General features: G+C 31.6%; 1 protein-coding gene across 1 annotated transcript in view; it reads right to left on the reverse strand.

The window, feature by feature from the left end:
• LOC119641075 (thrombospondin type-1 domain-containing protein 4) overlaps positions 1 to 9379 on the reverse strand; it is a 76084-nt gene extending 66705 nt beyond the window's left edge. The window contains exon 1 of the mRNA XM_038039503.1: positions 9120 to 9379. The gene's annotated coding sequence lies outside the window, so the exon portion shown is untranslated. The remainder of the gene's footprint in view (positions 1 to 9119) is intronic.
• Positions 9380 to 10660: the final 1281 nt, after the last annotated feature.

Here is a 10660-nt window from a genome sequence, read left to right on the forward strand (position 1 = left end):
CAACTTTAAAAGAAGAAGCACTCAAAGCTGGCGTATCAGAACAAGACTTTAACAAATGGGTAGATCCTAAGCTTATGCTCGGTCCAAATTGAAATCATAGTTAGGCACATATAAGTCCAACGACAAAGTAAATATTAAACAGGCTCACATGTGCGTTCGTATATAATGTTATTCTTATAAGAAATTCCTCGAATATTTTGAATACAACAAAATAATTTTTTTTTCAATTTTCTATGCATTTTTACATAAAAAAATAATTTAAATATTATCTAACGTCTGGAATCCCTGAGCCATGTCATCATTTTATGTATGTAAATGCATACGTATTGACGCATACTCAATACTCAATAAATTGTCTGTCAATTTATTTATATATCTATTTAGCCAGAGCAATGATCTCTTCATTCATTGCATTTGTAACACTCAGTATTCGCGTTAGAGTGTAAAACGCATTAACAAACATACATGATGGTATGTACAAACTCACAAATTTATGTATTGATGATTTAGTTTTTGATTTAATTAAATAATGTAATATTATCTGTAATTGATCTCAAACTACGTTGATAGATTCAAAATCACAAACAAAAAAAAAAAATTAAACTATATGTCCAGTGTGTTGGTTGAGGGTTGTGAGAACAAATTTATTTATTTTTAAAAAAATAGAATGTCTAGTTACTTTAGAATATATTTAGACCTTTAAATAAATGATAGCATTCCCACCATAAAATTGAATTATATTGATTAATGACTCATCTCTTATTTAAAATCTTTTAATACGAATACACTCTTTTAAAAAATTTTTCAAGATATTTCAAAAGGTTTTATTTAGAAAAAAGAGTTCATGAGTTTTATTTAATGAAATTTTATTATACATTAAACCTTGAATAGAAAATATGTATAAAAATAATGAAAAATTATATATATAATAAAACACTTTTTATGATCGCAACGTAAAAAAAAACATAAGCCATTAAGGTCTCGTTTAAAGACATGTCTGTTTATTTAGAAGTAATTTTGTAAATTTTTCTTTCTGTAGGAGGAAGCAAATGATTTCTGTCCTTGACATGTCGAGCCCTCCCCTAAATGCTGCGAAAAGATCGCTTCACTGCATCCAATGAATTACTGTTGTAAAGTTTATAATTTCTTTAACACGCTAGGAGTTGTCTTTACAAACTGTTTATGGAAACAGTCCTTTTGACGACATATAAAAAGTGTGCGTGTTATGAAGCTTTAAGCATTAACTATCGGTTCAGTTGCAGCATTATACATATTCTTGCTCTTTTCTGTGTTATTTTGCACCGCGTAGAACGTATGATTCTCACTTTCACAGATACCGCAAAAGCGACTTTCATTGAATAATGACGCCAATTTTTTTTTTCTACATTTTAAAAGCTTTCAGCGAGTTCCAGATTGTTTGTATATTTGCAGGCAAACTACACCAATTTTTTTAACTGGGAATTAGTGTTTTTTATATCTCTACGTAGTCGCATTGCATTTCCAAAATAAAAATCTCGTAAATGAGTCCAACTCATTCAAATACGATGACATTTAATGCGTGAAAATCTTTGTATACTCGTTTTGTCATTGAAGCTAAAACACGCGGAAATGTTCAAAAGATATATATATATATATATATATATATACATATATTTTTCGAATAGAATAGTGTTAGCATAGTAGATGTTTATCTATTGAGAGGTCCCTGTTCTCTTCGCAGAAGTTTCATAAACGCAAAAGTCATACTAAGCGTGATTCATCGATAAACAAGCTATTGTTGTTTAACCGGATTCGGCGACGTTACGAATCGGCGATTGTCCACGTCTAATCTAAATAGAGGTGGTGAATTCATTGGGATCATTTTATATATTGGCCTAGAAATGCCCTGAATCAATTACAATAATCCATGCAAAAATTAATAAATTACTTGAAAATGGACCCCAAAATTTATCAATTAAAGCAAAAACATGACAACAATTGATAGCTTGGATTTTTTTTCCATACATACCTATATCGCAGTTACCGTTATACAGTATCGAAAATTTGTGAGACTATATGAAATCAATGAATTTTTCTGTCTCAAATGAAAGAATATGTTTTAGTCAAAAAAAAAATTCGCTTCAGTTGTGCAAAATTTCCATTTTGTATTGACTGCGCGCTTTTTCTTCATTTTTGAACTAAGTGAAGAAAGTTAAACTATTACTTAGAAGTTTTTACTTTTAGTTTAATTCGGTTATCATCTTACAGAATGTTCGTCTTATAAACTCTCTTTTAACATAATTGATTGACTTGTGTTCATTTCAGTGATGAATGATTTAGTAAAACAACTTGTCACACCATTGACCCGAAATGATAAATCAACTGATATAACACGGATCACTAAAATAAAAGATGTTTTCCCATCAATTTCTTATTTTCTTCTTTTTTTTTTTAAGTACGCAACACACACAGCAAGCTGATTTACGAAATGTTCAAAAGATAAAGGAGAGAAGGGAAGAATAATAAAGAGGAGGACCACTAAAAGGAGAATTCATCTCATAATGATGTCTATGATTGCACTTAGTTCAGGTAATCGTTGGACTATGTAATGCATATTGTTTTTCATTTTTCGCGCAAATTATGGGTTACAGATAGTTTAGTTTTTATATATTTCTTTTAGTGGTAAAGGCAAGGATAGCGTAGAAGTATTGCAAACGTTGTTAACAATATCGTCAATAACAGTACTCAAAAATTTTTGCTATTTTTAAAAAGATGATTTCTAAGAAAAAAATGAAAATGAATTATTATATTATGAAAGAGAACATATCCACATGGTCTACATATAGTCCCTATTAATCTGCAGTAGCTTTTCTGTAATTGTTTAAATGCGATTATGTGAAATATTTACGATTTTATTTATCAATGGAAACACTTGTCTTTCCTATACTTTGTAAGTAAATATATTTATGTATACTTATGTTTCCAATAAAAAAATGAAAACAGAATTGACAAAGATACAACCAGCTGAAGACGAACCTTAGATACCCATCTACTCTATACCCTGCAATCCCAATTCGCGCAACGTTCTAGTAGTATAATAAAAAAATAAATATGTTAGAGTTCCTATTTAACTTTTAAATCGATCGCTAGTTTTGGCACAATATACCATCTGCAATATCAAAGTGTACGTGTAGACAGGCCTATTAGCACGAAAAATAAATAAATAAAGGGCGTGACAAGCAGTATTTAACAACGATTTAATAAATGATATAAGAATATCTATGAAAAGACGCCTCAAAAAGAGACAACAGACGCATATACGACTGATAAGTCCATGTATAAGTACGTAGACGGGGACATTAAATTAACGGACAGGTAGTGAACAAAAAGAGCAAGCAAATAAATGTAAGGATTTGCAAACGGACATGAGTTGAACTTTGATGCCTTGGTCACACTTAATTACATATATAATTGTTCCGCCAAGTTCTTATAAAATAATTTTTGAACATACAGACTGAGTAACAAACTTGCTGTAACCTCACTAGAGCTGCTAGGAACCTAAAGCTGAAAGTAATAAAAAGTGAATTGATACTATTACCCAATTTCAAAACTAAAGCCAAGTACGTGCGATGTCGACGGGATGCTCCCTCTCCACTAGCACTTAGCCTATACTTGAAGAGAATAACGCTAATGACAGCAAGAAGAGGCCGCAACTTTTGTATATGAAGCAAATTTGACACATTTATGTGTAAACATGAAAATATTTCTTAAGTTTCGAGCATAAACTACGTATGAATCAAAGTAAATCCACGATGTTATTTTTAGGTCTGAATTTTGACCCAATTTTCAAAAATAATTTTTCTCTTCTTTACAATTGTGCGCCCCAAGTTACATTGAAAAAAAACTTAGCGGCAGTTATTGGTGTACTCAGAAATAAGTTGCTTTGATAGACACATTGTGCAAAGATTTTTTAAAATGGACACTTTATGGCCTGCAAACATTTCATCTAAACGTTCATACACTTAAGCTTTTGCCGCCTCGCCTTTATATGTTAAATTCTGTAAGCGCAACAGCAGTCATAGTCTAAGTATTCTAAAGCCTATCTTAACAGATATCTAATGTAAACCGATGATGTTTTTTTTACTGTGTTTGCGGTTTATTTGCTCCTCTTCTTTCTCTTCTTTTTTTCTGTTTTTTCCTTTGGTTATAATTAAAGACTTATGTGTGGCTATATTTTAATTTGTTGAAGTTAAATATGAAAATGAAGTTGTCTTTAAAGTTAAATGATGTATATAAAAATGAAAATAAACATCGTCAATAGTGATCATTGCTGAAAGATCGCTCATTAATCACCTTACAATCATACGAGAAATTTGACTTACACAACAAGCGAAATAGTTACTTATTTTTTAAAGCAAATTTTCTATATCCACTATGTAGGTCCACACCTATTTGTAACACAAACTTACGGCATGATTGTTCATAATTGGCAAAGTTTCACTTGCGTAAGAGCAATATATTATCAGTGTATAAAACTAAAATCAAAATTTTACCCAATTCTAAAACCACTTTAGAGAAGGCTTGTAGCTTAAGGGATCCATCATTATATTTAAATTATTATGCCTCAACTAGGAGCTTGAACGTCCCTCATCATTATTGAATTCTATGCCCATCGTTCCAGCTATTTACCCACCGCAAAAAGGTAGACTTCTTTCTATTTTAACGTTGGTATGGAATGTTTGAGTGCAAGTGTGTGTGTAATTTGAAAGTACTATCTTAACCTAAATGCTGTGTTTTCTTTTTGTTCAGGAGAACGAAACTATCACTAAGGAAGCTACCACCAACACTAGAGCAATTGTGACGAAAAGCACCAGCAATATACCACAGCCCATGGTATCGTGGGATTCAAATACAAAAAAGTTCGGCATATAGCAAAACTCACTCTCCTGAGCGAGTTTTAGATTTGGAATGTCCTACGCTCCCCGCTGATATCAGAAGATATTACTTCTTTCAGTAGATGACTTATTTTTTGGTCGAATGATAATTCCACTCTTACGACCATACCCAAAAATGAACTCTTTCGTGGATTGCCACCAAGATTTGCCTGAAAGGTTGGCGAAAGTTGTAGCTTTAGATAGAGCGTACTTTCAACAGATAATTCTTTTATCTTTTCAACAGACAAATGTGTTATATTTTAAATGTAACATTCTTATTAACATATTTTAGCTCTGATCTGTTATTATCGTACCAAATCTTTATGTCAAATTTTAAATAAGATTATAAGTCAATCTTGCTTTTTTGCTGTCTTATTGTGCCCGTATTCTGTTAGCAGAGAATATAAACGTCGTTCGGTTTTCCATCTCAATAGTAAAGACAGAAAGTAGCGCGGGTGGATAAAGATGCCTAAATTAATCCGGAGTCTTGTACTGATCATGAATATGTAAACTTTTTAGATCCCTGAAGTTCATTTTTGACTAATATAAACATACTTCCATGTTGTTCTAATTTGCTCGATGAATTACCTCCAATTTATCGGCAAAGCCGTTATGGAACTACAATTTATAATCAAAAATGGGGACACTAAACTCTTGGACATCTTTTAGCGAATTCTGAATAGAAAGGGAACAAACTATAATCAAACAACATATACTAGGAATCGTACGGCTGATAAGCTAATAATATTGCTCGAAATTTTTCTAATGTTTGAGAAAAGGTCAGATGATCAGTTCTAGCCTTTGTATTTTTTATAGAGTTCTGTCGACTTTTGGTTTTGTTGCGGAGAGTCCTAAATACTTAAATTATCTAAGGCAGCGGATTGCAACGTACCATTATTTTGCCCATAAAAACTGAGAAAGTTGATCCATAATTGTAATTTAACATTTAAATTAATTGTAACAAATTTGGGCAATGCAAGTCTATTTCTTGGATCCAGTCCAATATAATAATTGTCAAGAAAAGTACGATTTTATATTACATTAAAGGCCAATTTTTGTTGGTTTCTGACAAAGATAGATGAAGAGTAAAAATACCTTCTTTAAAACAACCAATTTTGCAAAATTTAGATTATGTCTATTAAGGTTTCGGTGCGCCTGCCATACAAAAGCTCTCTTCGAACGAAAATAAATAAAAAAATGGTATTAAGCGGCGCAGTCAAGGGTATATAATTGGCGGCCTAGTCTGGAAATAGTGTTTTTACTTTTTACAGAGATCAAAACATGAGGCTTTTTCGTACACAACTTTCACCTTGTCTTTGTGGTGGGTAAACGTATTTGATTAATTGGTTTTTCTCGCTGCGTTTGTGAATAGAATTTGAGATAATCGCAGTTTTTAAAAATTGGCTAGTGCCCGTTGCTTTTATTAAGGTCTCCAGTCAATAAGCAGGAACCTTGTATTCACGGGCGTACTGAACCTACATTGAAATAGAATTGTAAGATGTAGAGGATTTTCGCAGCAATATCTTTACATCTTACAACAAATTACATACTTACATTAGATCCAAAGTCAACGACGCCTCATATATCTCGACATTTACGACCAATCGTAAGAAAAATACTATCTACATATATATACTACTTCTTTACATAAAAGCTTTACATTTTTAACGAACTCATAAGAACAATAAATAAAAGGAGAGTGAAACGATAAATTTCAATCATACATGAAACAAACAATGCACAATCGATATAATGCAAAATTTTTAATTGAAATATAGAAATGTATCGAAGATCAGAATCTATACTGCCCGTAATGAACGCTTATCGTCGACAAGAGGAAAACTTTCTCAAAGATAAGAGAATTTGCCTCTTCCCGTTTTTTTCATATTGAGGAATACTGTATATGATTCTTCGTATGGTGAGAATATAATAAAATAAAAATAAAATACCGACAAAACATGAAATTCACGTACAATTATTACTTTTCTCTCCTCAAGAACCCTCGCCGTTAAACGTAAAACACATGCGCACACTTTAATGGTTGAACATTGGCGTCCCTCCCAAAAGGTTCCGCTATATTTATATCAAATCAAACCTTTGCTGATAAACACACCTAACGCGTTTACGGCTTGTTATGGAAGCAAGCATTTATCGTAAACATAACTAACTAACAATCAAATGAGACGTGCTTGAAAAGGTGAAATGGTAATAAAAATGCGTAGAAGAGGCGCTAAGTCCTCTTATGTCTTTTTATGATTATTGAACTGACATTAACAACATTCATTAACAAATAAATAATTTATAGAATTTTATTCTAAGATGATAGACAAATGCACGATGTATTTGCTTAAGGGCTAGCCGATGGTAATATGACCAGTTATTTGGCGGTTAGGCTTGTGTCATATATAAAAAAAAACTTGAGGTTAACCTAAAGGTGTTGTCTTTTATTTTTTCTTTTGGTTAACCGTTTTATATAAAGTGGTTAAAATTTTTGTGGTTTGTTGAATGAAATGCTTTTATTTTGAATTTTTTTATTATTATTAAAACAAAAGGCCGACAACCCGATAATAATAAATATATAAAAAGCGTACACGAAGGTGTTTATAGGAAATGGTCACAAAAATTTATATACTTAAGAGAAATAAAATTACGAAAGGTCTCGTAACGCATTTCCCGCAAAATTTATATTAATTGATATATAAAATTGGGAATTTCAGAAACGCATATAAGAAATCATAACCTATTTTATCTCATATATTTTAATAACCACGACCTACCTATTTTCCTTGGCTCTAACAAACACATTCCAAAATTAAAGAATGTAAACATAAAAAAATTAATGAGAATAAACGAAGCGTAACGTCCTAAGGAAATTTAAACATTTTATATTTTATAGGATTATATATTATGTACAACAACATTTCTCAAATACATGTATGTCACAACTTTAACATTAGCATTAAGATTTTAACAAACGTGTGTTTTTGCGCGCGTGTTTAATACCTACGGCAACTATGCAAAATACAAATACAATCCAATCATACAAATAAGCTGACAGCACTCTGGCGGTCTAGTTTAGTAAATTAACTTCCTCTACATTTTGTTTCTCAGATATCCTTTAAATATCCATTTAAATCTTCAATAAATATTTTAATCTGCTCACAACTGGTCATAACTTTCAAGGGACCGTGTAAAACATGTCATGAAACATGCAACGAATTTCTCTTCCAAGTCAATAGATTAGAAAGATATAGGAAACGTTAATCCTTCATCTTACAATCTCGAATACCAATTAGTATTTACAATAAATTTTACATTTTCAAGCAGATAGTTGCAGCCGTAAGTGAACGAACGTGTATGGAGACGGATCTGATGTAAGTGAACGAGGTAGGTAGGCTTACGCATTACAATACAATGGATCGAGAAATCACTTTAGAGACATGAGATGGACATCTACGGTTTATCCTGAAGAAAGACTAGTTACGATGGTTGCAACCTTAAAAGGACGGACCAATAGACCGAAGAATCTCTTTGTGCTTAGATGGATACCGATGGTTTTTTTGTAGAGAAGCCCGAGATTGCACGTTAACACACATGTAGGCTAACGAATGTGCTTATTCACCGGCTTGCCGACTACCTAAAAGCCCATGAACCTTTCGGAAGGCAGACTTGTAAACCCGCGTTCTTAATAGTCACCGAAGGGAGACGGAGAAGGGTCCACAGACTCGTAAGTCTGCATAAGTGTCTACTTCGCATCTGCGAAGGATCACGATCGGATTAAGACGAGCAGATGACATATGTCGACGAATTGACCATTACACAGATGACTATATTGACGGTCGAAGAAGCACACGAAAGGTTCTGTGTTTGGATAAATCTGTAAGCGGTGATTCTTTTAGCTACACGAACAAATCTGTAGAAAAGACAAGTTAGCAAAAGAGTGGACTAAAAGAAGGCTTTTCAACAAACTGGTGCAGCGACAGACAAGTAGACATTTATAAATAAAATTTGGGCTATTCTAGAACACATTTTATTTTTGTAAGATTTTACGCTTATTCCTGGACATAATAGGGGAAATAAAAAATATAATATAGTTCATTGTTCACTGAAGATTATAAAAAGCAACTATTTCTGTACTGTTTTGCCATATTTTTACTTTATTAAATATTACTTGACTTTTTATTATGTTTCTAATTAGGTACTTACCGTTTGTTTACGGTTAAAATTTTCAATTTAGAAACTAAATGAGAAACACATAACTATATGTTAAACTTTTGTGAACATTTTTTCCGCTAAAAACTTTAAAATAAAATTTCAATTAATTTGAAAAAGTCTAAACTTTTCACTGTAATTGTATATTTCCTTTTTTTGCGATAATTTATGAGTATTCTAAATAGGAGTCCTTTATCAATTTTTCTTTCCCCTGTTGTCAATGTTTTTTTAAATTCTTGTTCATTTTATTTCAAAAACTTCATAAATTTACTTTAAACTATTTAGTTAAATTTTCATAAGTTTTTATTTATTAATTATTTGTAGTATAAATCTATCAGAGTTTTATTTCCTGGCAAAGCTCGTCTTAACCGTCTCGTACGCAAATTCAAACTAAAATTGCGGCAAAAAGCAAATTGAAAACTTAGGCGCAAATTCATGTGCAACATAAAATGTTACGTTACATTGTAAACACTTACGCATCACACGACCATACGTAAACATAATCTTTGACTTACACAGTTTGTGAAACACATAAACACTTCCACATGTACGATAACTTAGTTGCTCCTATGTCCGGAAGAGAAAGTTTTAAAAAAAAATCAAGAGCTATAGGTTTAGCTGCTATTTTAATATTACAAATTGTATGCATTAGAATAACATATAGATTCTAGATATGCAAAGAAGACAGAACTTCACTTATGTTATGTTAAAGAAACCTGTTACATTGTAGCTTAGTTAACAGAGTCAAAAAATCCATGTTAGCATTAATGTGAAGCACAAGTGTGTATTCCAAACAACATTAGAGATCTGTTAGCAACGGTTTTAAACAGAAAAAAATTCAAAATAAAAATATAGAAAAGCTATACATTTGAGAAAGGTAAAGAGTCTTTCTTCTTATTTACCAAGATGTTTGTGTTTAGTAATTTGCTTATGTCTTTACTTAAACGTGAGATTATATAGTTATATTTGTAAATTACTTATATTATTATTACATTGTGTTATTACAAGCTTCGAATATCCCATATACTTCGTTAATATGAAGAATTAAACCGATTTACTTATGCTCTATATTGCATGAATATTCCTCTGCCCGCCTATATCCATTTCTGAAAGTTTAGCTTGAGCGCTAGCTTCCTAAAAGCAATCGTTGTCAGCCTTAGATAATTTAAAAAATGAAGTCACATTCGTTTGTCGTGAAAGCATACTTTTATATTTTACGCCAAATTTCGAGCGTATGTATGTATCCTTCAGAGGGTACTTTCATAAAATGGTTCATTTTTATAAAATATTTAGTACTCTTCAAATAAATTCTTTGTTTTTTTTAGCGTGATAATATTTCCAAAAAAAATGTACTTTTTACTATTGAAATTAATATTTATCACTAAAGGTCATGCTACTGTCCTATCATATCCTTTACAGCTTCTAACGTACTGCCGTCACAAATAAGGCAATACACTGAAGCTATATTAGTAAGCGTTGAAATAGTTATTATTTATGAGAAATTCAACCCACCTTTTCATCTTTCAAGCAAAGTC

This window comes from Glossina fuscipes, unplaced genomic scaffold (assembly GCF_014805625.2).
Source record: "Glossina fuscipes isolate IAEA_lab_2018 unplaced genomic scaffold, Yale_Gfus_2 142, whole genome shotgun sequence".
NCBI classification, from domain to species: Eukaryota; Metazoa; Arthropoda; class Insecta; order Diptera; family Glossinidae; genus Glossina; species Glossina fuscipes.